Source organism: Cimex lectularius, unplaced genomic scaffold (assembly GCF_000648675.2).
Source record: "Cimex lectularius strain Harlan isolate CLEC.00 unplaced genomic scaffold, Clec_2.1 scaffold18, whole genome shotgun sequence".
Lineage (NCBI taxonomy): Eukaryota > Metazoa > Arthropoda > Insecta > Hemiptera > Cimicidae > Cimex > Cimex lectularius.
Window position 1 is genome coordinate 918,444 of NW_019392764.1, and position 21,794 is coordinate 940,237.

Consider the following 21,794-nt stretch of genomic DNA (forward strand, 5'->3'; position numbering starts at 1 on the left):
GTTTCAGGTAAGTTCCAGCGTTCCATGAGCTCCTTAAGATAACTTTATCTTACTCTTTATTGTAAACAACTCAAGCAATAAAAAACAGTCAAACTGTTAACTCGCTTTACTTTTTTTCTAGATGCTTCTAGGTAGGTCTTCTACCTACCGCTACTTATACAGGGCATCACATTCAATTTGTTTTTCATATACGACCTTTTTTTTTACTTAATGCATATTCTGGAAGTAATTTTTTCATATGAAAAATTAATGTTATTTAATCGAAATCGATCAAGAATTTCCCGAGATACACTTTTTTTAAATAATATGTACAATTCGGTCTTTTGGGCTTGCATCCTCTCCTTTTTACTCAGGTTGGCTAATAATTTCCCAACTCAGATTTGAGGGTTTTATAAAGAGGGTAATTTTCATTGCAATTAACCCACTTTAGATAGACTGTTTTATAAAAATGTGTGGCATTAAGATGTAGTTAAAAAAAAGGACGCATATTTTTTTGTTTATTTTCCATAATAACTAGGTATTAAGATTGTATGTTGACCTTAAACTAGAAAAACAGTTAATTAAAACGTAAACACAATATTTATCCTTTGTTGCCGTTATATAGTCTTACTAATCCGTTTACATTCTTGGGATTAAAAATAAAGAAAATCGTCATCTTTCCAGAGCCAACTTGTCGAGTGAGTTAATTGATTTTTTAAATCGTTTTCTTTGATGAACAATAAATTTGGATAATTTTTTTAAAGCAACGTTTTAGGTCGATAACATTTCGCCTGGGCAAATGCTTAGGTCAACGAAGCCCAAGTCGTGGGTGTGCTGCGCTCTACCACCCAAGATGGTATACAGCGGTTTAAGGCCACTGGAAGTCTTGATCGAAGAGAAGGTCCACTGCGATGTATAACGGCATGAGAAAATCGTTTTATTATTCTTACCGCACTACCGAAATGGCATTTGTCGTTTTCCTTGATAGATAGTCAACGCCAAATCGTCCCTAATGTTAGGGTGAGCTCTAGAACAGTCTAGTCTCTAGACGTCCCGCATTAGGTTCTCTACTACTGAAGAGGTAACGAGTAGAAAGGCGACTATTGGCAAATCAGCTCTCGCTTTGACAGTGTAACAATGGGGGGGGGGTAACCGTGAGTGGAGAAGACAAGGAAAACGCTTTGCTTCATGTGTCATTCGTTAGTCATCGCCTTTTGAAAGATAGACCATTATGGTGTGGGGTTGAATCAACGTCCATGCCCGTACCGAACTGATTATCATGCAGAATGGATCTTTGACTACCCTAGGAACATGAGGAAGTGGTCCCTCCTATTTACTGTGGGCAACTTGTTTTAAAGGATGATAATGCTCGAACGCATGTTGCTCAAGCATTACTTGGAGGACGGACGTAGGGTTTATTACAATGAATTGGCCAGCACGTTCTCCTGGCATGAATCTCTAGGTGTTACGAACCAAGTACTCGCAGCCGAAAATTGGCATTCATAATTAATTTGTCGAATCGCTTTAATTACCATAAATCATTGGCCCATAAGGCTCGTGGTGTTCTATTACTATGCAAATAAGCTCGACGAGGGTCGTAAATGCAAATAAGATGCTTCGCAATTTCCAGGTGAAATGGAGGGGCGGCGAACGTTCGGGGGCCGAAAAGTTTGAACCATAACTGTACCTTGGGTGAGAATTGCTTACAAACACTCGTGTTTTGTGTTTCGTTTTAATGGTTTGAGACTGCTTCTGATCCTTTGGTGTTTCGATTGTGCTGAGAAATGGAATATTGCCAATTAGCTATTTCTGGACCTTTCGCCTGTTTGCGAATTCTCCGTTCCAATTACATGGATCGATCGATTCAATAAAACTGTTTCCTTTTAAAAATGTTCATTGTGATCCAATTTATTATGTTTTCCCGAAAAAAATTATCTCTGTCAAAGATCAGTCTTCATTTGACACTAAATTCATTGAAAACTGTGTAGAGATTAGTGACCGTTAATCGATAGTTATTCAGATATCGTGAGATGCGACACACCCGACCGCATCTCACGATATCTGAATAACTATTGAAAACTGTATTTTATTTTATATATTTTTTACAGATTAAATATTCATATTTCTTATGGCGTATTAATTACGAAAATAAAATTTGTTGTAATAATTAAACTTTAGCACTCCTTACGGCAAACTTTTTAAAACTTCCTAACTTATTTGTAGAATTTCCATTTACTGTATTTTCTGTTAACTCAGTATGATAATATACCTCGGTCGTTTTTAATTAAATAAGTTACAATGAATTAAATAATTCAATGAAGGTGAGTTGTGTCCCATTAGTCTGGTGTGTATGTCCTCGCTGTTTTGGACTGTTCACTAGATAGTCTATTTTTGTAATTTATAATTTGAAAAATTCTAGATGACAAACGGTGTGCGTTAGTTTTATTTCTCCTCCCCTTTATCTATCTCTTCGCTCTCTCTCTTACACTCTCACTCTCTCTCTCTCTCTCTCTCTCTCTCTCTCTCTCTCTCTCTCTCTTTTTCTCTCTCTCTCTATCTCGGTCTCTCTCTCACTCTCTCTCTCTCTCTCTCTCTCTANATATCTTTCCTCCCACAAAGATGAGATAGGAGAATAGTGGCTCAATAACACACAAACCCAACCCATAAGATAGTAAGAAACCTCGTCTTACACAACATACAACAAAGACAGGAGACCAAACCAAAATATATGAAAAATCTTTTTTCTGTCAAACCCCCCAACAAATTTTTATATTTTTATTATACCTGTTTCACTTCACATTTATAAAATAGTTTAGTTCGAAAAGACGGATCAGAGAGCTAAACTACGATGTTTCCTTACACTTTTTAAAAATAAACTGGCTTCTTTCAATAAGACTAGCCTTTAAAACTATTCATACGAAGCGATTTATATTTTTGGTTTTTTAGTTTTTTAATATTTTTTTAAGCGCATCCCAGTAATTGGAGAGTCAGTTCTCCCTTGAATAATGGATGACTAGACGGACCCCCTCTAGTAATTGAGGGTTACACAACTCCATGAATAAATCAATCCATCCTCGGCACGTTTTGGTTTGCCCCGTCGGTATGGATTGGTCTATTCGGCGGTTAGAGTATAGGCAGACCGAAATGTTCGGTAACGACACAATTACTGTTCATTGTCTTTGAAAAGAACGGAAAAAATTGGTAGTTCAATATTTGGGCTTCGAAGAACAAGATTCATCAAGCTCGATGGTAAAAGGACCAAAATGTTGACAAATGTGAACAGAACCAGCAAACAAGGCAGTAAATAGTCAAAATCTGGACGTTTTCTCCGCCAATACTTTATCCGGGTTATTCTTAAATGGCCATTAAATACTGTTCATGGAAATCCACGAGTTATGGTTTCCTTAATCTTGCCGACCAACCCCAAACGTTTCTTGGGTGGCGGACCACGAAGGACGTCTGGTTCGTACATCAACTTCAAAGAGAGATTCCGCACTAAAGCCTCTAAATAGTCGCTCCCTTCTGCAAAAAAATCTTAATAAAACACCTCAGATTATAAAATGTCTATTTTACAGCTCCTCAAAACTACATTGTAGCAGATTTTTCAAAAGATCTTTCTGCGGAAATATGGCTAGTCTTTTACAAATATACACAAAACGACAAGGATTTGACAAATGATCATGACTCATTAATCAAATCATCAACAAAATACACATTTAATATATTTTAAAAATCACAATCTTTAAATAATTGCTGGTTTACATTGTACAACAAATGTTTGGATCAATGTATATTTAAAAAATCACCGAAGTTTTTTTTCAAGAAAATTTATATATTTATTTATATATGGATACAATCCTTGTTCAAAAATGTATAGGTCATTTATAAGTAATTATATATAAAACAGCTCATCATGCTAACAATGTTCATGATGATAATCATTACAATGTTTACACATGATATGGTGTTTTTACGGTAGTATTCATATTCGATAGAAGATAAAAAAAGGTAAATATAATGAATATATATGCCTAGATTGTCAATATTTGTTTGGCGAATTGTGTTTAAAATGTACATGTGCAGTGTTTGGATTCCAGACTGGAGAACAGTATTCTACTGAAAATCTCACTATTGAGGAGAGTAATAACGCCATGTAATTTGTTTTTAAATGTTTCGAACGGATGTATTAAAATGTACTTTCTAATTAAAAGTTACACTAAGTTCATTTGTGATCATTTTTGAAGGTAGATAGGAGCTGTTTATGTTATAATTGTAAGTGACTGAAATTTACAAAAGAGTTAGATCTATAGAAACAAATTTTGTAGCATTTTTCAGGATTTAGTATTAAATTTTTTTCAACGGACGACAAATGAAATGAATTAAAGTCAGATTGAAGCAGTCGGTAATCCTCATTAGATTGTAATTAATACTTTTAGGTTGCCGGCAAAAAGGAATGGCATTTAGTGACATATAATAGAAAGGAAGGTAGTCAATAAATATACTATAATATTTTGATATTCAAATATGACATTCAGACTGAACATGAATATGAAGTAGTTGGTAGAAAAAGAGAAATACTGAGGATGACACTTTTAAAATCTTCAAAACGTCGTCACGTGAGGTCAGCGAAAAGAACTTGTAACTTGATCTCCGATCAGCTTAGTTTGCCTATTCTTGTTGGTTTATGTCTGTCAGATGTATTTTGACATTTTCTCAGCTTCGGTTGTGGGTTCACATGCATAAATAAGCAGACAAGGATTATTTGTAAAAAAAACTATCTTACTGCTCTAAATACCTACATCAATCTATAAATTATCAACATTTTTAAAAATTAAACATCTGAATAATACTTGGAGACCTGGCTTGTGTCACTTATGTGTCTGGCAAAGAGTGGGATTCAATCAAGTCTGAGTAAACAACGGCGTGGGCAGGGCAAACAAGGCGAGGACATGGCGGCCCTTGTTCATCCCATAGGAAAACACAGCATTTCCCCTTTATTTATTCCTAGCTGGGGGGAAAAAAGGCTTTTAGGCTAAACCAATATCTCCCACCCCTTTGAATTGCGGCAAGTGATTTAGTGGAGCATTAAAACCAAAACGTTCTGGGACAAAAAATACAAAAAAAGGATATGTATCCGGGGCGACAGACCTCGAGTTGACGGGCTTGAAATTCTCGCCAACACAGCTCAATTACGGTTACAGCTCTCTTAAAGTCCGGTCGTAATTTATTAAAAATGTATTTTTTAATTTGCTCCCCCTTGGAACAATGTTGCCCGGAACGAATCGGGTTTTTTTTAAGACCATACATAATTTTCGACGTCTCATTCTTTTTCTTTCCACAATTTGTCAAGAAATGCCTTCCTTAGTGCTACTTTCCATCCCATAGGATATGTAAAACACATAAAACGTTTCAAAAATACAATCTCTACAAATAAAACCAGAGAATTTTTCAATCGCAGATTAAGTATAATCAATGTTTTACTTAACCGGTTAATTGAATAATCTGACACGTTTATTGTAATGAACCGGTTTGTCAAGTTTCGCGGTTCAATGGTCGCTTATTTACCGCAACGGTTACATATCTTGGATGAATTGAGAAAGGAGACGAAAAATATTTAGACGTATTTTTTTTATAGACAAGGAATGAATGCAACAAATTGATTCCAATCAAATTGTTTAATCAACATGTTTCTACAGGAAAAATGTATTTCTTAATTATGTATAATACAAAACTGAATGTGTATGAGTTGTGATAATGAACTGACCTTACATGGGCCGCCTATTTTGTGCTTTGTTAAAAAATAATGGAGAAGATTAAACTTCTTCTATTTAATTATTCAGAAATCGTGAGATGCGGTCTGGTGTGATGTAGGTTTCAGAAAAACGTTGGCACGATAAAGAAAATGTTTTTTTGAAACTTACATCACACCAGACCGCNTATATAAAAATATATAAAAATATATAAAAATATATAAAAATATATAAAAATAAATAATATACAATTAATAATTAACAAAATAAAATAATATACATACTTTCCCAAGAGTGCAGAAAACGATTAACACGGTAAAACTATTGTAAAAACGTCTTGGGTTTAATGTTATGAAGCACATGGCCAGCATATTACATTTAACATGGTGAAAACAGTCATCTATATAAAATTATAAATAATTATTAATATACACTGTTCAGATTAACCAAAACAATAATTTATAAAAAATTTAACAGTACCTCGCTAATAAAAATCCATATGGCTGTGGTTAACAGGATTAACATTACCTGTGTACATAGTCTTTATAAATAGCTATAATTCTAATCAAAATACTCTATGATAATAAATGTTACCTATAAGAAATTGCTAGTCAGAACAAAATTGTTGAACCACAGCCTATGGATTTTTATTAGCGAGGTACTGTTAAATTTTATTATAAATTACTGTTTTTGTTAATTTGAATAGTATATTAATAATTATTTATAATTTTATATAGATGACTATTTTCACCATGTTAAATGTAATATGCTGGCCATGTGCTTCATAACATTAAACCAAAGATGTTTTTACAATAATTTTACCATGTTAATCGTTTTCTGCACTCTTGGGAAAGTATGTATATTATTTTATTTTGTTAATTGTTATTTATATATTATTTAGTTTTATAAATTTTTATATTTTTTAATTTTTAATAATTAGGCCCTGATGATGGCACTATAAGTTGCCGAAAGCTTGGTGAACCCAACAATTAGTCTTTTCCTTTCTTCACATGTCTAGTGACCTCCATGAAGATTGAAACTCCACATAGATTATCTGCAGGTCGATCGACAAACATCATATCTTAAGACATTTTTTAGCAGTGAAATGTAAAAATTTTCCAACCAACAAATTCTAATTATTCAAATAATTACTCTTTCTTCAAATACACCTTTACATTATACAATTTCCTCCATTTCATGGTTTTCACATAATTTCTTCGACTAATGTTGAACATTTAAGCATGTTGTTTGAAATTGTTAGATTCCCTTTACAAAATGAAGAACTTGTAATTTTGTCGTTGTCAGCTATGACAGAACGAAGCTGGAGGACCAAAATGATCGGAAATGGCCTAGCTATTAATTAATTGAAGATGAAAGACAGGATGAACATAGTTTCGTTGGATATCTCTAATGGTTCGCCGCTCTTAGATATAACAGTTTTTTTTGTTAGGTGTTAGTGTCGGTTCATCATTACCACGATGGCGTCTCTGTGTCAACATTTACAGGTCTTTTCCGCCGAGGCCCCCTTGTAAACGCCATAATTCTTCCCCCTGCCCAAAAAACCACCTAGACGATAGTAACCAGACGGATACCCCAGTGTATTTTTGTTTGAACCGGGGGTGGTTTGTCGACGCCGAACACATGGAACGCTGTTTACAAATCAAAAGGCGCTCGTTAACCACTGGCTCTGGGGCAGTATGGAGGTCTAATGATCCGATCAGCCTCGAATCCATTACATCGGAACCGGTTTCGAAAGGCCGATGGGCAGGTTTGAACCAGACCTGTGACGAATCAAATTGAACTCCTACTAGAAAATATGGTGAAAGAATTTTTTTTATCTCCGCTACAAGCAAGCAGTATAAAATAATACTGGCTTGTCATAACCGATCTTCTCATACCTGTAATAGCCTGAGATATAAAATTATCACACCACCATTTTAACAGTAAGGAATAAATCGACTATACTTTATTTTAATATTATACAAATTCTGTTTTCTACTTTATATGCTTTAATTAATATAGGCATGCTACAATCCATTTTTCAGTTATTTGTTATATTCACTTTCTTTATAGTCGCTTTAGTTGGTAACATTGCACGAATAGATGTAACTTTATTTAAAAAAAAGAAAAAAACAGGCATGGAATCAATAGACGAAAGAAAAGATTATTACCAACTTTTGGAGATACCGGTTACAAAAGACATAAGGACGAATGGCGAACATGTACTTATTTTGTCTCCAAGCATACCGATCTGCTTGTTCTAGGATATTTGGTTGACGTTTTGGCATTTTCTATATTTGGGATCTGTGCATAATAGCAATTTTCAATTTTAATCGCTTGAAGATGCGCTGTGTCACTGTTAGATGCGAAACGGGCTATATCAAATTGTAAAATTTGTAGTTTGAATAATAATTACCTTCGACCTTAAACATGAAATACCACAGACCATCTTCAGTAGTTGGTCTGGTAAGCAGGGCTCGATAGACTGAATAACCAAATGATCAACTACTGAAGATGGCGAGACACAACAGCCTCCTACAGAAAGGATCCGACAGAACCACACATTGATTCATTGCTCCGCAGAGCAAAGTGCTGTGTACTTTCTCACTGGTCTATTTAATATAAATATTTCTTTATCAATGTTCTCCTCACAAAGATATTTAGTAAAATTGTGGACTGAACCGAATCTTACGTCCTACTAAGTGAGAAACCTTGACCATCCAAGGTAATACCAAGCACGTTACTTGTTCTGCATAAGTATTACAGTTACTAGCTCTGCACCGTAGATAATTACCGACCAGGTTGGACCAGGTGTTCCAGTAGTGACCTCCAAGGAATTGAGTGAAGTTTGGTACCTAAATAAAGTTTAGAAATCTAGGCTGTTATTGTAGAGTATTAAAACATTGTCATTGCCGACGGCTTTAAAGATAGAACTTTCCATCAGTAACTGGCCTCTTCGCCATAAAAAGGACTCGACGGAGAGTACAACACACTGACCAACCTCTGTATGTGAAAGGGAAAGAAGAGGCAAAGCACAGGTCCATTCTTGCCCACCTCAAGAAATAATGAAAATTGTATTTTATTAATAAACTAATCCGCCCATTCTATTGTACATATTCAGAAATCGTGAGATGCGGTTTGGTGTGATGTAGGTTTCAGAAAAACATTTTCTTTATCGTGCCAACGTTTTGATCTTTATTGAGCCCTGAAGATGATCTCAATAAAAATCGAAACGTTGGCACGATAAAGAAAATGTTTTTCTGAAACCTACATCACACCAGATCGCATCTCACGATTTCTGGATAATTATAGATTAACGGTCACTAATCACCACACAATTCTATTGTACTTTTATACCGTTGAATGATATTTGTACCAGGGAAAGATTCATTATTTTTAATTTTTTATTTTGCATTATGTACTTACTGCACCTATTACAACTTTTATGTGTGTACATTTGTATGGTGTGGAATTTTTTCTTGATGATCAGGACTCATTTAATGGGATAAAATCATTAAGGATTATCTGCGTTAAGATGTTTAAAGTAAGCATGTAGTTAAATACTTAAGAGCTTAGCTTCTGTGCCTATGGTTACCGTAGTATACTTTTTATTATACTCAGTTTAGTTGAAAGTACATGTCTAAGGATCTGTTAAATGACCTGATTTTGTTATTTGATAAGGTCCGAGGAGAATATGAAAAAAAGAAATAAACCCTTTATGACAGAAGATGTCTGATGCGCGGTCAGCAAGAGTGTAAATAGTTGACATTATTCTTCGACTCGGCTTTGATGGCGACGGTCATCATCCAGCTGACCTTTCTCAACCGCCGAACATGTCCGCCCGGGCATTCTTTCAACTCCTCGCCTACGTCGGATTTCATCATAAACCCCGAGATGGAATATAAAATTATTTGACCATATTTCCTGTGGTCTACGATATTCATGCAAATGTCGGGGTCTTTTATGTTTCTAATAAGAGTGGAGACTTCTGATTTAGTTGGAAATTTAAATCAAAACTAATATAATTTCGTAGTACATAATATTTAATTTTATTTCTTGTATTCAGGTGGGATTATATATAACCTCATTTCAATAAACTAACAAATCAATTGGTAGAACGAAAGAATTATTGAAATTTACATATAAATTTGTTTGTCTAAGATAGTAGTTATTTCATAAGGCAAGATCATTTTTATGGTACTGATTATACAAAATGAGTCAAATAAAAAAAATAATAAAAAATCGAAAATCTAAGCTAACGATAAGAAGTATCTTTGAATAACGCCTATCCTTATTAAGTAGGCCTGTCAACCATCTCGCCATATGTCTTCAGGGTTGGCTTTTGTGTGGTTTCTATTAAAAATTAACACATCTAATACAACAAAACTGCGAAGATAGGAAGACCAAAATAATCGGTAACGGCTAAATTCAGGTTCATCACTCCCCAGACCAATATCTTTGTTAAACATATTGTTAAAGCCTAAAATTATTATTCTGGAATGTGGTTTGATCGATAATGATTTCATCACTTTACGATGTACTCTACGTATTAAATCTATAGTAACTCGATCCAACTCAGAAGAAAAACACCTGGCTGAAATTTACGCGAGGCTGGGCGGACCAGAGAAGTTTTCAATAAACTGAGGAACTTTTATAGAGTTTTGTTAAATTTTGAGTTGAAGAGTTTGTTGTTCTTTCAGATAATCCATCTTTGGGTCCTTTTTATATTGAAAATAAAGACCAATCATTGAATATAGGAAACGCCAAAAATACAAATACAGAGAGAATCAAACAAAAGCAGATCAGGAGGATCGGAGACAAAATCTTACAAATGGAATATGTTTGTGGTTGTGTAATTTTTAATGTGTAGAGATTAGTGACCGTTAATTGATAATTATTCAGATATCGTGAGATGCGGTCTGGTGTGATGTAGGTTTCAGAAAAACATTTTCTTTATCATGCCGACCTTTATTGAGATCATCTTCAGGGCTCAAAGTGTTTGTCTTTTGTGTAATTGTGCCATTCTTGCGTGTCGTGTGGCACTCTTAACGTTGGCACGATAAAGAAAATGTTTTTCTGAAACCTACATTACACCAGACCGCATCTCACAATATCTGAATAGTAATTTTTAATAAGAGGCTCCGCCATTTCCCGTCATTTTTTATTTATTCTTCTTTGCACTGTACAAGTACATTGTACAAGTATTATTTATATCACTCGTCCTCAAAGTTGAATTGACATTTGGTTCACTTTCAACTGCGAGGTTACTTCTAAAACAAATAGTTCAAAGAACGCACAATTAAAACGTCTTTTGTGGACAGTTTGTCTACGTTTATCCCTTCGGTGTAAGGGCTAGGTAGGGCAATAACGCGGTGAAATTGCCACCCCTTTGTCCCTTTCGAACGTTGAGTGCTAATTACGTTTTATTGCAACACTTTCACCCCTATCGTAGTCGATTTTATCATTTGACCAATTGAGGTATTCTTACGTCTAGTATAGATTGAATTTATCGGTACAATTTAAAAATATTTCAGACAGACTTACAATTATTTGTAGTATCCCGTGGGCCGTTAGGACATGAAGCTCATGTAATTTTTAGATTTTTATAGTAGTGAAAAAATGTGAAATTGTTTCAGAGCTATCCAATAAATTTTTTAATACATTTCAAATGTTTCTACCTAAAATTGAACGCCAAATAATTTTTTATTAATATCTGGGTTTTTTAGATACATAAGATAAGTTTAATAATGTCAAAATGCATATGAAGTTCATACTTCAGACAATTGTTACATGTAGTATTAATAAAATTACCAAAATGTTTCAGCAACAAAAGTAAATTTTAATTAATCTTTATGTAAGGTATTGGTTGAGATAAACAAGCCAGTGTCACGAGCGGGATTCGAACCCACGACCCAATACCTTACATAAAGATTAATTAATTGAAAGTTATTTGGTCAATGAGACCACGAAATCTAATGGGTTTAACCGAAATGAAGTATATTTTCACTAATGCTCTCCGTGACCATTTCATTTGTCGACGAGAATCAAATAGATTCGACATTTGAAAAATGGCAAAAAGGAGGGAAAATTCAAAAGGTGGGGTTGAGATGGGAAGTTAGTGTCCGAGTGGATCGAAGTCACGCTAGCTCAAGTGGTAGAGCAGCGGCGTATTTAGCCGAAGGTCGTGGGTTCGAATCCCGCTCGTGACACTGACTTTTTTATCTCAACCAATACCTTACATAGAGATTAATTAATTGAAAGAGGTAATTTGGTCAATTGGACCACGGAATATAATGGATTTAATAAATTTTAAGTTTAAGTAATAGTGAACTTACTTTATTCCAATTGTACTTTATCCGAAGGATATAAGAATGTGCGAAAAAGTTTGGTTGATTGAAAAAAAATTAAATTAACGTGGAACATTAAGAAATAAACAAACCTACGAAGTATAAAATAACTAACAAGTAAATAAGACTGCTTCTGAATAATATTTATAAAATAGCCCTGCCATTCAAGTAGGAATCTGAAAATATTCATAAATCTCAAATATTCCACGAATTATTATAAAAGAGATGTGGGGTACTTAAAAATATGGTCTCTGGGGAAAACGTTTATGGTATTTATTTGTAAGCTGGAGGTTTGCCAGACGAAAGGGATAAAAGATCTCGTGTGTACGACTGACGTATGAGGAATAAAAGATTCGAGAAGATGTAACAAAAATGGGTACATTATAACCGAAGATGGCTATCGGAAATAGTAACAATGATAAAAGAATGCAGCTATTGTTTTGAAAAATTGAAGGAGCGATAAAAAAAACTGATGTTACATGGGAATTAAAATTTATTAAGTAATCATAAATGCTAATACAAATAAAGCACTTCTAGAATGAATCTGAGAATATGTTTTTTTTAACAATTATCGTTTTTTACAAACTGCTAATGTATATATTTTTAAAATGCTTGAACAGTTTATCCTAATGATATACTAATACTGAAACTAAGAAATGTATGTTAGAATCTTCTGAAGCAAGATCATTCCAGGTCGGGAGGCATTCGAAGATGGCTTAGATGAGGAATTCATTATCTCTGGAGGGGGAGGGATAATGAATTCTTTCCGAGATAGGCAATGCCGATCAAAAGGGGAAGGAATGTCTGGGCTCATGGAAACCGGGCTGACCAGATATACATCTCGACCAGTGGAAGCCATGCCGACTTCCTCTTATCGCTTAATTAATTAAACAAATTTAAAAAAGACTGTACCAAGAAAAAAATTAATACATCGTCTAAGCATGCTTTGAAAATTTCCCTTTCTGCTTTCCCGGTTTATACCGACGGTTTAACGCTGCGGCCATATCCACGTTGGGCCGTTGATTTACAGCCGGGCCATAAGGGTGGAAGGGGTTGGTTCAGGATTGGCGCAGGGGGTGGGTGCGATATTAAATTGAGTAGGGTGCAAACCCCTTTCCTCCCCGGGGCGCGTACGCAGACCGGCGGAAATTGGATCCACCACCCCTTGCCGCTCCTACCCTCATGGAACTCAACCCTCCTTGCAATTTTCAGGCCTTTCATTTTCTAACAGGGGTGAAATAGGCTGGGATTTCCATAGGAAAACGATTTTCCAAAGCTTGTGAGGGAGCACTCTGATCGAATCTGCTTGATTAAGCATTCAATACTTTATTCGGTTTTTTATTTAATGAGGAGTTCATAACCCTTAAAAGCAAAATAAATAAATAATAAGTAATGTGTTGAAGAATTATTACGTACCAAAATGAAACTAGAGAACCAGCAAAACTCAACATTAAACGAACGCTTTTAACAAAAAATCTATTGTCCTTTTATATTTTGGCTGTTAGTTTTGTTTTCATGTGGGATTAATACATTATTTTTGATTGAACTGATTTTGTCTATATTCCTAGTTTTCGATTGGTTTGGAAGGCTACGATCTTCTCTGAGCTTCTATGCCAATTTGCTGTTTTGTCATCATTTCCCAAATATAAGCATTTCATGATAAAACATACTAATATAACATGTTTAACAAAAAAAAAAAGTTTGTCGTGTTGCGTCATTTATACAATAACTTGGTGAGAAATACGTGGGTCATACTTGAATTAAAATTAATATAGAAAAAAATGTATATCATTTAGGATCAAAAATGTAAAAGTAAAGTAAGGAACTCATCTCGTACTTCAACTATGCCGATAAAAGTATTATTAATAAACAATAAATTTGCATTTATGAAACCCTGGAAATATAGAAAAATACATCCAACAGGCAAAAATCGACATAAAAAAAATGATAAGTGCATTTTGAGATTTGTTTTTGCTTCCTGCCAACGGCTATAGCTTGTCTGTTTCTTCTGCAGGTATCTTCCATGTACTTACAGTTTGGCTGTTTCCTTGATTGTTCAAAAATGATTTTTTGTATTTAATAATAGTTTGTATACTATCAATTCTGCTAATTTTAAAGGGAAATGTCGTGGGATACTAGCTAAGGGATATAAATATGCAAAGGCAAATCAGGACTCATAACTTAAGCAACTACCATCCCACAAATTTAGACCATTCGAAAAACTACACAGCATGAAACAAACCGACAAACAAAACCCACGTGAACAAATAACAAAAAGACCCAGTCTCAATCCGTCAAAGACGCCAACAGATTAAAGGAATTCACTTTCGCATAAGTAAAACAATACATACATAAAAAAACCCACTGAAGATGACGAAAAGCGGAAACACATCTGACAGACCAAAACGGCAAAGATAGGAAAACCAGCACGATTAGAAAAGGCCAAACTGTAAGATTATCACCTCGCAAACCTCAACAGGAAATCTCACAATGTTTGACATGTTGCTCTGCTGATTTATCTTTAAATTCAATATGAAAAAGAGCAATTTTCAATTTTGATATCTTACAGAAGAGTTAAATGCGAAAGGGCTGTGCCAAAGTGTAAAATGTATGGCTTGAATAATAGTTACAAAACCTTAAACAACGATTATTTGAAGTTCGTGAGGTGGGGTCTGGTTGACGTAGGTTTTAGAAAAACATTTTCTTCATCGTGCCAACGTTTCGATCTTTATTGAGATCATCTTCAGTGCCTGGGATTTATAAACATTGTTTAAATTTTACAAATACATGTAGGATGTGAAAAAATTTGTAAAATTTAAACAATGTTTGTAAATCCAATGCCCTGAAGATGATCTCAATAAAGATCGAAACGTTGGCACGATAATCTAAAACCTACGTCACACTAGACCGCATCTCAAGATCTTCAAATAATCATTAACTAACGGTTACTAAACACCACATATGTTAATAATATTTTTTTTAAATGCCAAGTTACTTTAAGGCCTTAAACTACATTAAATTTGGTCTGAAAGACGGCCTTTTTAAATTAGGGATTGTAATTTCATAATTTGTTGTTGTCGTGAGGAGCGGCCAAGAATGGTTATTTTCAATTGAAAAAGCCAAGTATTTTGTCTCATTAAAAGGGGCGTTATAGTTTTCGCATTTCTTGGGAGTGACGGTACTTTTTTTAATAATTTATTTACTAATCCTAATTTATTTACTTTAAGAATAGTTGTACTGCTTTATATTTTAAATTTAATTGATTTTATTTTGTATTAAGGTTCATCTGGTATTGATTTCAACAACTCAATTAGCAGCCTCCATGTTTATAAGCTCTTAAGTTCCTTTACTGCGATGATTCTATTTTCTCGTCGATTTAATATTTTCGCTATCTATGCTAAGATCCACACTCTGTTTAAATTTTCTTTTATTATAATAAAGGTATAAATCATTTTGTTTTCATATCCCCAACAGTTTAAATCCATATATTTAATTTCCAAGTCGTGCTTCATAATACTGGATATACTGATATCCATGGAGAAAGGGTTGATGGAGGGTCGGTGGAGTGAGCTTTTGTCCCATTGTCAAGTGGGGTAGGATCAAGTGCGATTATGGGTGACTTCCAGTGTTAAACTTTTATTAAAACCCCCGGCTGAGAGCCAGTTTACGATGCGGTTTTTCCAATGCCGCCCTGGAAACGGTTCCTTGCCAGTCAGCCCACGTAACCAATCTTGACATCTATAAAAATACTTTCGCCCGCCTTAACTATGGCCGAGGGAAAAAGAAAAGGAGGACAATTTTTATCAACGTCCTTTATAGAAAAGGCTTCTTTTTTTGTTTTTTTAATTGTCCCTTAAATAATTCGCCTCACATTTCGATAGTAAGGGTAATTTTCACTTGTGTTTGCTTAACAATGGAATGTTTACTATAAATTTAAAAATCTGGAAAACTTGATTTGATCATTATTTTAATATTTACAATCCAATATTAGTTCATTCATCTTTAAAATATGATTTTTCAGAATCAGAAGAAGATATATTTGCCCATTCGATGATAGAAGGAGGGGTATTCGTAGAATTTATATATTAACAATTTGTGTAATTTTGGACCTCAAGTTTCAATTTTTAGAAGATAAATATACATATTTTTCTTCAAAATTCTTTATACTTTTTTCTATTTTGTTCCTTTCAAATATTAATATTCATAGAACAAAACAAACATAAACGTAACTTTTTAGAAATGGTTTACATCAACAGGGATAAGCAGACATCAAACATTTCTACATAGTCTAATTCTTCAACAATTTGGTTTTTCTTTCCCTAATTATCCCTGTCTATATAATCCTGAAAGGATAAACAGGCCGAAGCAGTACACACTTTTTTCCATTGTCTCCTTTCACCTCAAAGATTCAAATTCATTTTTTTCCACATCCTACATGTATTTGTAAAATTTAAACAATGTTTATAAATCCCAGGCCCTGAAGATGATCTCAATAAAGATCGAAACGTTGGCACGACAAAGAAAATGTTTTTCTAATAACCACCTCACACCAGACTGCATCTCACGATCTCCAAATAATTAATATTCATAGTATTCTACAATAATAAAATCATTGAAGTGTCTAAGTTGATTTCTTCTTAAATATTTAACTGTCATCAAACAACCTCTTCAACAAACAAAAACAAAATATCTTGCAATTATCAACCGATGCGTGACTTGTAATGAAACCCAAGTAAGTATAACACTAATCTTGTAATAAACTGGCTTAATCATGCCGTCGGCACCACGAAGTCCCTAAGGACTCATTTGAGATTTTTTAAAAATTGATGGTATCTTTCAAAAGGGAGATGGCCTGGCTTATGCAAACGCCTGATCCATATAACTGATCCTCTTACGCCTTTTATCATCGCTTTTATCAGAGGATCCCCCGTTGTAACCTTTGTTCCCCCTTTTTTACAATTTACTACAGCCCTTTACACTACCTATAAAACGCGATGAAGGTTTTTCTTTAATGGCTAAAAATCGAGATTTCCCATTTTCGGGGTGGGTGGTTCGACATTTATATTTAAACAGAATAAACTTCAATCAAAAATAAAACATAAATAAAGGTCTCTAATGTTAAATGTTCGATACCTTATCAACCTATCGGGATTTCTTACGACTAAACGCGGAAGGCCTAGATATAAGAGGATCTCGGTAGGACCGCGTCACGCGCCAGCACAGACCCGGGGGCATTAATACATTTATTATCCAAGCTGTTAAATTTATAGACTAGATAAAAATCTACTTGCTCTCCTCGTAAACCTGTAATTTACAACCAAAACAAAAACGCGCGGCACACCTGCTTTCCAAGGGCAGAATGGCAAAGCCCTGACACTGATTATCGCGCCAATCGAATCACAATTGCTGAATTTAATTAAAATCAATTGGACACGAAGCTCACGAGGTGAAAGCGTTAAGGTGTACAAAAGTCACAAAAAAAGGTCTCCTACCTCCTCTTTCAAGCTTTCTATTGCAGTAAGGCTTAACTGAAAGCACTTTCCAATGCTACTTCCTCAAAGACGAACGATTGGTGGTTCTCTTTGAAAAAATTACCAGTAATTAAAATTTGTCTGAAACTTGCAAGATGAGAGGAGGTAATCATCTTCCCACATAATAATCCATATTTGTATTTAGTCATCATAGATGACTTAATTATTTTCATTAATTATACTTTTAATCTAAGGATCCACCCGGACACCAAGTTCTCATCTCATGCCGGAGTCGTCGGTTCGAATCCTGCTTGTGACACTTGCTCTTTCATTTCAATCAAGACCTTAGATTAAAATTATACTATATACGCAGTATCAACACGACACACAAGAATGGCACAATTACGCAGAAAACAAACACTTTGAGCCCTGAAGATGATCTCAATAAAGATCGAACGTTGGCACGATAAAGAAAATGTTTTTCTGAAACCTACGTCACACCAGACCGCACCTCACGATTTCCAAATAATCATTAAAATTATAATTAATCACAAAGAATAATGTTTAGCCTGTCAGCAGTATTTGTACATTTCTAGGTCTGATCGAACAAATAGATCAAAGCAAATATGAGTTAAAACTTTATGTAGCTCTGGATAGTTTTCTTTATAGGAGCCAAACGACGATGAACATTGTCAGTTGTAACTTGAACGAGTGTTTTATCAGAACCCTCGAAACAAATAGAAAACATAAAATTGTTTTTTTCAATCTGTACTCTTGTAATCATGGTAATCAGAAAAAAACAACATAAAGAGCACTGAATGTTTTAAATATATAGGTTTTCTAAAGAACAACTCCCTATCTCATATCTTGAAAGGTATCAGAAGCAATTTAAAGGTTTTACAGTTTCCATTTATTTTAGTGTAGAACAGAGATTTCTCGGTACTCTCGGGAATGGAAGGATTGTCGGGAATACAGTTAGACAATAAAGTTGTGTACTGGAGGAGAGTTTGCTACTTTGAGAAATTCTTCGGCAACCCTCGTTCTCCTGATCCCTCACTTACTTGCGGGCCATTTCACCGTTTTCAGGGGAACGAGGTTCAACCCTCGCCCATTATTTTCAGTGTATGGTTCAAATGGAGGATTTGTAGAACAAATGGGCCTTTTGCAAATTGTATTTCGAGTAGTCGCCTGCGTGTTCCCTATTCTTCGATCGTCTTGTGACAATAGAAAAGACCGTACAATTTTCAAATTCAAAGAAAGTAAGCTTCATAAAAATATTCCTTTTAAGATAATTTTAATATTTGATAAGGGGGAAAAATACAGTACGATAAATACGAACATATCTAAATACTAATCAACTATTAGTACGTGGAATATCCCTAGGTCATAATTTCTCAGATTTCATAATCTATATCTAAACCAAGTCCTCTTGAGATTATATTGCTCCGAAAAAGTATCTATGGACATTTCACATATATCTGGACTGAGATAAGTGGTAGTATGAAGGAGTTAGTTAGAGGAATTTATCCTGGATGAAAAAAGATGTTGGAAATCCAGTTCATTAACTTTTAAGGTCGACTAATTTTAAATGAGTGGTACTTCATCAAAGCTGCATACTTTGATATCTTATGTTGGATAACTGAATTCTGTCCCCAACTTATTATCTGACCGGCAGACATCAAGATGAATGGGCCTTTAGACAGAGTTTAGTCATTTTTTAATTATAATCAGTCGAACAGACGTCATAATTAAACTGTATTTTTTGATACAGGATTTTTCATATGAAAACAAGAAATACTAAATGATTGCTACAGCCTAGTTATTGAAAATAATTTACATCATTATTATCATTTTTTTTTTGTAGATCATTCTTGGATACATATCGATTTTATCATCAATCATAAATTTCTCCCATTTATTAATTATGATAATAACGGAACTGTATAAATTATGTGGTGATTAGTGACCGTTAATCGATAATTATTCAGAAATCGTGAGATGCGGTCTGGTGTGATGTAGGTTTTAGAAAAACTTTTTTTTTTCTATACCGACTTCCTTCCCCACCCCTTCAAAATCCAACGTATATAAACATAAAACAGCAAAATCTCACTGGCACTCTCAACACGACACGCAAGAATGGCACAATTACACAGAAGACAAACACTTTGAGAGAGGAGAAATACTTTGATTGAATATAAAAAATATATTTTGCATTGTATAAATTCACTTTTCCACATCCTAAATGTATTTGTTAAATGATCCCAGGCCCTGAAGATGATCTCAATAAAGATCGAAACGTTGGCACGATAAAGAAAATGTTTTTCTGAAACCTACATCACACCAGACCGCATCCACGATTTCTGAATAATTATATAAATTATTTGATTTCTTAATTGTATTGATTCTTTTTTCTTGTGATTACAACTCTTTCTCCTGTTTCAGAGAGGAGGAGTGAAAAAGGGTCCGTGAGGACTAGAATTGATTTTGTGATGAGCCGTTGTATAACCATCTGCCACCGTGGACACTACAATTTCTCACCTATCTAACAGGTACGTTTTCTTTCCTCAGTACAATGTCAATTTGGCAGTGTTACTTACATTTTCTTTTTAATAACGCCCACTCCCTTCTTTTGGTGATAAAGAAGGGTGCAGGTAATATACGATATTTGAATATAGAGTATTTTTGCTTTCCCCTAGGGACTATTCTCAGGGGACTGATTTTTTATGAAAGTAAGCTTCTTTTACTTTATAAAAAGAACGCTTCTTTTTTCGGTTTGTCTTTTTTAACACTCGAGTTGTTTCAGGTTTCACGGTCTGTACCCTAGCATCACACTGGCCAGCGTACAAGGTTACTATCAACTCTTATGCATTATTTTTATTGTAATAATTTTCTTTATCATATCTAGTATACGAGATAATTCGGATATAAACATCAACCTGTTAATTAATGGTTCTACGCATCGTAGGCAACAAAAGACCAGGATGTGGTTCTGAAAATTGTATACCTTATCCTTTTTTTGTTAACTAATAGTTTTTATAATTTATTTAAAGTTAAAATGAAAAATTCTAAGATCATGCGGTTTATCAACATTTATTTTACTGTAGCAGTTTTATCGTAACTTATAGCCGTGTTTTGTGTAGTCAGAAAAACCGGTTTGCAGATTTGCATTACTTGTCTCATTGAAGTTTCGAGGTGACTTGAAATACATTATGTTAAAATGCGTAATGTGAGAAAATACGTTTGTAAAATTAACTTTTTTTTTAATCATTAAGTTTTCTTGATTAGTCAGTTTTATAATAGAGACGCGAGAATATACATGTTGAAGGATAAAGTATTTCTTCCGAATTATACGTTTTTAACATACGCAAATCGGAAAAGACTGATAATCACACCTAACCCTGATGCGAGAATGTTGTCAACTATGTCTAGAACCATTATATGAAACTAGGAAAACTGCGACAGTCAGCCACTCGGTGAAGCGTAAATTGAAAAAAAGGGGGAAACGGGTCACCGTTCGCAATCTACTCCCGCATCAAGGCGCAAAATCGATTAAATTTTACGGTCACTCCGAGATTAAAAAACTATCAATTAGCGATCTCGACGTTCGTTTAATACAGGAGAGAATGGTGATAAAATTTTACGGTTCGGTTTATGCACCGCTCACTGCCTGAGTGAGCTGTGATTGTTTTTACTTTCGAAGAATTGGCAGCGATGCTGAGAAGGTGTTAACTGTAATTTAGTAGTTAGTGTCGATCATGGAGTTTGCAAGTTAAGATGATTTTTTCGTCTCGTCGTGTCATAATCCTTTGGATCGCAAAACTTAAAACTCAAGTCAAAACTAGTTTTTTTAAAACAACTTTGTACATTTAAACAAATTTCATAAACTCCATTACTATCTCTTTAAATTTATGGTTTATAATTAAAACTAAACAGTTTATAAAGTAGTAGTAATAATAAAGAAAACATCAAAATCACTGTACCTTGGCAATTAAAAATAAATTTTATTAACATATGTGGTGATTAGTGACCGTCAGTCGATGATTATTCGGAAATCGTGAGATGCGGTCTGACGTGATGTAGATGTTAGGAAAACGTTTTCTTTATCGTGCCTACGTTTCGATCTTTATTGAGATCATCTTCAGGGCCTGGGATTTACAAACATTGTTTACAATTAACAAATACATGTAGGATGTGGTAAAAAGTGAATTATACAATGCAAAAAATATTTTTTATATTCAATCAATTGT

The 21,794-nt window shown here is 34.3% G+C and overlaps 1 protein-coding gene across 2 annotated transcripts in view; it reads left to right on the plus strand.

Annotated features, from left to right (window-relative positions):
* Positions 1–21,794, plus strand: part of LOC106661570 (homeobox protein abdominal-B) — a 201,921-nt gene that overhangs the window by 141,549 nt on the left and 38,578 nt on the right. For both annotated transcript variants that reach the window (XM_024227476.1, XM_024227475.1), the window contains exons 3-4: positions 19,990–20,096; positions 20,351–20,394. The gene's annotated coding sequence lies outside the window, so the exon portion shown is untranslated. The remainder of the gene's footprint in view (positions 1–19,989; positions 20,097–20,350; positions 20,395–21,794) is intronic.